Raw genomic sequence first — 6,669 nt, 5'->3', positions numbered from 1 at the left:
TGAGTAAAGTTAAAAGTTAGCTCTCAATGGTGAAAGAAAACATCAATGTCAAGAGGAAAGGGCAGAACTCAAGCAGAGAGGAGGCAGAGGTGTGGTATCAGCAAAATTTCTGTATTGATACTAAAGCCATTTAGCATTGGAGCCATGGGAGAGGCTAGGAAAGGGATCAAAGGCAAGAGAAGTCACTTTTTACAGCACACACACTGTGCTCTAAGCTGGATGCTTTACTCACATTATCACACTTAAACTATACAACCATCCCATGAGGTAGGGATTTATTCAGCTATTTCTTCCACTATTACCCTCACTGTGTGGAGAGTGAAACTGAGGCACAGAGAGGCAGTGAGCAGGTTTCTTCTGACCGCAATTCTTTTGCTTTCTGGATTAGGTGGCAGAAAATTACTTCATCCATCATCCCCAGAGTATATACTTCTTTCACTCAAGAAAGCAACTAGGGACTTCCCTGGTGGTCCAGTGGCTAAGACTCCTCAATCCCAACGCAGGGGGCCCAAGTTCCATCCCTGGCTGAGGAATTAGATCCCACACGCCCCAGTTAAAGATCCCACATGATGCAACTAAGACCAGTACAGCCAAATAAATAAAAGCAACCAGCCTTGGATAAGAATTATTTACTTCCATTTCAGATTTTGAGTTTGGGTCAGGTGCCAACCATGGTCCAGACAATACTGATGAGGACAGGGAGGGAGAGAATGTGGTCCATCTGAATAAACATAGATGCTCTGCTGAATCCATATAGGTGGTTGAGGGGTGGGGTGCAGCAGCAATTTCAGGAGGCCCCATTCAATTTGATTCTGTTAAGAAAAATGAACCAAAATTACTAATAGATAACTTCATGTGCCCTCAGTGTCACACTTAGGCATTGTTTCCCTGGCTATTTAATCATCTGGGTAGGAGTTGGCAAGCTATGAACATCAGCCATATGTATGTGTACATAAAATTTTACTGGAACAACCACATCCATTTGGTTATTACCTAAAGTAGTTTGGGGGCTACAGTATCCAAGGTAGTAGCTTCAGTAGAGGTTGTATGATCTAGAAAGCCAAAAATACTTGCTATCTAGACCTTTAAAATATTTGCTACATCTGTGACCTGGGAGAATCTGCCTGTGTTTGAATTTTCTATTTACTAGTATTTGATTGACTTCCCTGGTGGCTCAGACAGTAAAGCGTCTGCCTACAATGCGAGAGACCTGGGTTTACTGACTGGTCAATTTCTATAAGATAGAAAACCAGAAGGCTATAGTTTTATTGCTCTGTAAGTCATTAACCAGTTTTATAACTTATTAACAAACTCATTTCAGTATCTCCTTGACTGAGTGACTGTATAAATTCCCTTCCTGATTCTCATCTGAACCAGATTTGCCATCCTAATGATCTCCTCATGAATTAATAAGCTGAATAGATTTTTGATTCAGATTCATTCCATTTGGTGTGAGTCATGTTTTTAACTTTTGTAACATTATACTTTGACAACTCCAAGGGACACCATTGAATACAATATGAATGGTGATAATTCTCAATACAGGAATGGTAGTACCACACAGACAACTCTATTTGTACCCACTATAATAAGCTGAAGCTCCAATACTTTGACCACCTGATACTAAGAGTTGATTCATTGGGAAAGACCTTGATGCTGGGAAAGACTGAGGGCAAGAGGAGAAGGGGGCAACAGAGGATGAGTTGGTTAAATGGCATGACCAACTCAGTGGACATGAGTTTGAGCAAGCTCCAGGAGATAGTGAAAGACAGGAAAGCTTGGTGGGGTAGCAAAGAGTCATATACGACTTAACAACTGAACAACAATAACAATATTGTAGCTCATTTAATCCACACAACAGTCCAAAAAAGTATGTTACCTTACAACATGGAGAAATTAAGGCAAATAACAAAGGAGAAGAAAGTAATTGGAATAAACATCTTGAACACACAGAATCAAAAGAATAGCTAAGCAGCTGATCCCCAGGGCTCTGTCCTGTCCACAGGGACTGAGGCTCAGACATGAAAGAGCCTACCATGTCTAAATATACAAGCACCTTGGTTTTGGAGGACTGTAAACCTTGATCAGGCAGGGAGCTGGCCTCATTTCTTCTACCCTGTAAAGTGAAGCAGAGACTTCAATGTCCTCACCTTTGTGTCCCCGTGTTTCTCAGCACAGTGCCTGCTACATGGTACACGCTCGATAAAAGTTTATTGAGCTAAATTACCAGCAGGTTGATGGGGATGATAAGGAGATATGACTGGCAAAAAAAAGTCGAGATTGTCCACAGAAATAGTAATACATCTGATCTGCTAGGCCAGTTGGAGGCCAGGTTAGGAGGGAGGGGGCTTCAGTGGTAGCCTAAGGCTACATTTCCTCTTCACCAACTATAAAATAAAATGAGGATAACATTTGCCATAGTCTGAGCATGCAGAAGTCATTTTGCGCTCTCTTCTTTGTCAGTGGAATCTTCCTCTGCTTCTGGGAGGAGCTGGGAGATAAGACCTGTTCCCCTAAGCCCCTCGGGGCACAAAGCCGGCCAGCTTTATTAAGTTACAGGAGCTGTCTACCTCCATTGCACTGACAAGCCGTGCCAGGCCTGTGCATACATCCTGAGCCTTCTAATCCCTTTAGTTCCATCACCTGGACATTTTATTTGAAATTGATTTTTAAATGTCTGAGTAATTGAGGTTTATGTGTAGTTGCCTCTCTGCCACAGAGGTAAGCAGAGGCCGCTTATATCCTCATTAAAGGCTGATTAAAAGTGATTGCATTACTGGAGGCCCCAACTGATGCCATTCCTCAGGGCTCCCACCCGAGAACGGCTTCCATACTTGGCAGGTATGACAGTCTGGAGAGCAGAACTTTGCACCCGCTGTGTGTCTTCAGTAGACGACCAGCTCTAACAGGTGGAGCTTCCCCAGCAGCTGAGTGCAAAAGAATCTGCCTGTCAATGCAGGAGACCTGGATTCAATCCCTGGGTGGGGAAGATGCCCTGGAGGAGGAAATGCCACCCACTCCAGTATTCTTGCCTGGAAAGTTCCTTGGACAGAGGAGTCTGGTGGGCTACAATCCATGGGGTCACAAAGAGTCGGAAATGACTGAGCATGTAGAGAGAGCTCTAACAGGAGGTTATTTTCCAGACCTCCCATGGGTTCCATCTCCGTTGGTCAGTTGCAAAGACGTGCCTGACTCCTCTGAAACCCCATGGACTATAGCCCACCAGGCTCCCCTGTCCATGAGATTATCCAGGTGAGAATACTGGAGTGGGTTGTCATTTCCTTCTCCATCTTGCAGACCTTCCATGGGTTCCATCTCTGGGACACATATAAACCATCAGGTTCTGGGGCAGCCAAAATATCCACTTTTCCCCAGAAACATGAGACTCTCACTGAAGTCAGTCTTACAAGCAAATTTTTGAAGTAGGAAATCTAATATCCTTCGATGCTGATCTTTTAACCTTAGACAAGTCCTGGAGCCTTCTTTTCTCTCTTCCCCTCTTTCCTGTTCCATCCATCCCCCACCCCAACCAGTGTCCTACTCACCGTGTGTGTGTGTGTGTGTGTGTGTGTGTGTGTGAGTGACAATAGACTTGTTCTTTACCAAAAATATTGGCTTTCATTTTTGGCACAGACCAAGGAAAAAAGAGACTAATAGGAAGGGTTGTGATCTTAAAAATGTCCTCTGTCTTCCATGCTCTTGAGAGTAGCTTTGCCACTGACCATTCCAGGAGAAATAGAGTGCTAGGGTGGAGGTGATGACAAGCTCTGATGCCGAAGTCAGAAAGACCTGGATTTGGGACTTCCCTGGTATTCTATTCCAGTGGGTAAGACTCCTCACTGTCAATGTAGATGGTCCAGGTTCAATCCCTAGTCAGAGAACTAGATCCCAAATGCTGCAACTACAGGCTGGCACAGCCAAATCAATAAATAATTTTTTTTTTTTAAATAGAAATACTGGGTTTGAATCTTGGCTCAAACCATTAAAACATAGGTAATCGTGGGCAAAATCCTGAATCTCTCTTGGTTCATTTTCTTCATCTGTGAAATGGGTATATCAAAACCAACTTCCTAGAGTAAGCATGAAGACATAATGAAATAGTGGACAAAGGAATGGGCATAAGAAAAGAGTTCACTCAGTGTGAGTTTCTTTTTCCCTGAAGGGATTGTTCAGTTCAGTTCAGTTCAGTCGCTCAGTCGTGTCCAGCTCTTCGTGACACCATGATTTGCAGCACGCCAGGCCTCCCTGTCCTTCACCAACTCCCGGAGTTCACTCAAACTCATGTCCATCGAGTCGGTGATGCCATCCAGCCATCTCATCCTCTGTTGTCCCTTTCTCCTCCTGCCCCCAATTCCTCCCAGCATCAGACTCTTTTCCAATGAGTCAACTCTTCACATGAGGTGGCCAAAGTACTGGAGTTTCAGCTTTAGCATCATTCCTTCCAAAGAACATCCAGGGCTGATCTCCTTTAGAATGGACTGGTTGGATCTCCTTGCAGTCCAAGGGACTCTCAAGAGTCTTCTCCAACACCACAGTTCAAAAGCATCAATTCTTCGGTGCTCAGCTTTCTTCACAGTCCAACTCTCACATCCATACATGACCAATGGAAAAACCATAGCCTTGACTAGACGGACCTTTGTTGGCAAAGTAATGTCTCTGCTTTTCAATATGCTGTCTAGGTTGGTCATAACTTTCCTTCCAAGGAGTAAGCGTCTTTTAATTTCATGGCTGCAGTCACCATCTGCAGTGATTTTGGAGCCCCCCCCAAAAATAAAGTCTGACACTGTTTCCACTGTTTCCCCATCTATTTCCCATGAAGTGATGGGACCAGATGCCATGATCTTAGTTTTCTGAATGTTGAGCTTTAAGCCAACTTTTTCCCTCTCCTCTTCCACTTTCATCAAGAGGCTTTTTAGTTCCTCTTCACTTTCTGCCATAAGGGTGGTGTCATCTGCATATCTGAGGTTATTGATATTTCTCCTGGCAATCTTGATTCCAGCTTGTGCATCTTCCAGCCCAGGGTTTCTCATGATGTACCCTGCATATAAGTTAAATAAGCAGGGTGACAATATACAGCCTTGATGTACTCCCTTTCCTATTTGGAACCAGTCTGTTGTTCCACATCCAGTTCTAACTGTTGCTTCCTGACCTGTATATAGGTTTCTCAAGAGGCAGATCAGGTGGTCTGGTGTTCCCATTTCTTTCAGAACTTTCCACAGTTTATTGTGATCCACACAGTCCAAGGCTTTGGCATAGTCAATAAAGCAGAAATAGATGTTTTTCTGGAACTCTCTTGCTTTTTTGATGATCCAGCAGATGTTGGCAATTTGATCTCTGGTTCCTCTGCCTTTTCTAAAACCAGCTCGAACATCTGGAAGTTCACGGTTCATGTATTGCTGAAGCCTGGCTTGGAGAATTTTAAGCATTACTTTACTAGTGTGTGAGATGAGTGCAATTGTGCAGTAGTTTGAGCATTCTTTGGCATTGCCTTTCTTTGGGATTGGAATGCAAACTGACCTTTTCCAGTCCTGTGGCCACTGCTGAGTTTTCCAAATTTGCTGGCATACTGAGTGGACCACTTTAACAGCATCATCTTCCAGGATTTGAAATAGCTCAACTAGAAGTCATCTAAAAAAATAATAACAACCCACCACCTGGCCTTGAAGACTTTTTAAATCTTACATTTTCCACTATGGATCATGACCTCTAAATTTTATGAAAGGACATTAACAAAATTCTGAAAGAAAAAGGAGGATGAAGAGTCAGGACTCTGATATCTCCAACCTTTCCTAGAACATACACTCTCTGGAGCTGCTCACTCTTTATCCATTTATATACCAAGGTTCTATGTAACTCTTACTTCGAAAAATTCACACTACTTTGAAAAGAACTGACTATGATTATTCTATTAGAAAATTCATGAAGTCCACAAGATTCAAGTAAAATCACCATTTCCCATCACACTGCAATGTACTCTGACCATACCAGCAGGCAGAAGCTCCTCAGCATGTGTGCAGGGAAATCTCACAACCTGTCTGGACTATTGTATTACTAAAGCTTTTGCAATAGAAAAAGGAAGATGCATACAGATCCAGATAATAAGGGCTAAATCTCTAGGACTTGAAGGTCCCCCTCTTCTTTTAAGCCAAAACCTAGAGCAGCAGAGTTCTCATTGTGTTTGGTCTTTTCAAAGTTGTTCCTAACACATTGTTAGGGTCTATTCCAGCACTTTGCACTGAGCTAGGCATTTGGTAGGAATTTGAAACATGTTAGTCAAAAGACCAGTCAATCCTAAAGGAAATCAACCCTGAACATTCACTGGAAAGACTGATGCTGAAGCTCCAATATTTTGGCCACCTGACGCAAAGAGCTGACTCACTGGAAAAGACCCTGATGCTGGGAAAGACTGAGGGCAGGAGGAGAAGTGGGTGACAGAGGATGAGATGGTTGGATGTCATCACCAACTCAATGGATATGAGTTTGAGCAAACTCCAGGAGATAGTAAAGGACAGGGAAGTCTGGTGTTCTCCAGTTCATGGGTCACAAAGAGTTGGACATGACTGAGTGACTGAATAACAACAAAAGTCAATAGAAGAATCTCCAGTCCAAGTAGATCAGACCTATGTCCTCATGGCCTGTGCTGCTCTGCCCTGAAGGATCCAGGAAGTG

General features: G+C 43.3%; 1 long non-coding RNA gene across 1 annotated transcript in view; it reads right to left on the bottom strand.

The window, feature by feature from the left end:
- Positions 1–640: 640 nt before the first annotated feature.
- Positions 641–6,669, bottom strand: part of LOC133239410 (uncharacterized) — a 97,497-nt gene continuing 91,468 nt past the window's right edge. The window contains exon 5 of the long non-coding RNA XR_009733830.1: positions 641–812. This is a non-coding gene — a long non-coding RNA (uncharacterized LOC133239410). The remainder of the gene's footprint in view (positions 813–6,669) is intronic.

The sequence above is a fragment of the Bos javanicus genome, chromosome 26 (genome assembly GCF_032452875.1).
Source record: "Bos javanicus breed banteng chromosome 26, ARS-OSU_banteng_1.0, whole genome shotgun sequence".
Lineage (NCBI taxonomy): Eukaryota > Metazoa > Chordata > Mammalia > Artiodactyla > Bovidae > Bos > Bos javanicus.
The sequence above is the reverse complement of the archived record's forward strand: the minus strand, read 5'-3'. Positions and strand labels throughout refer to the sequence as shown.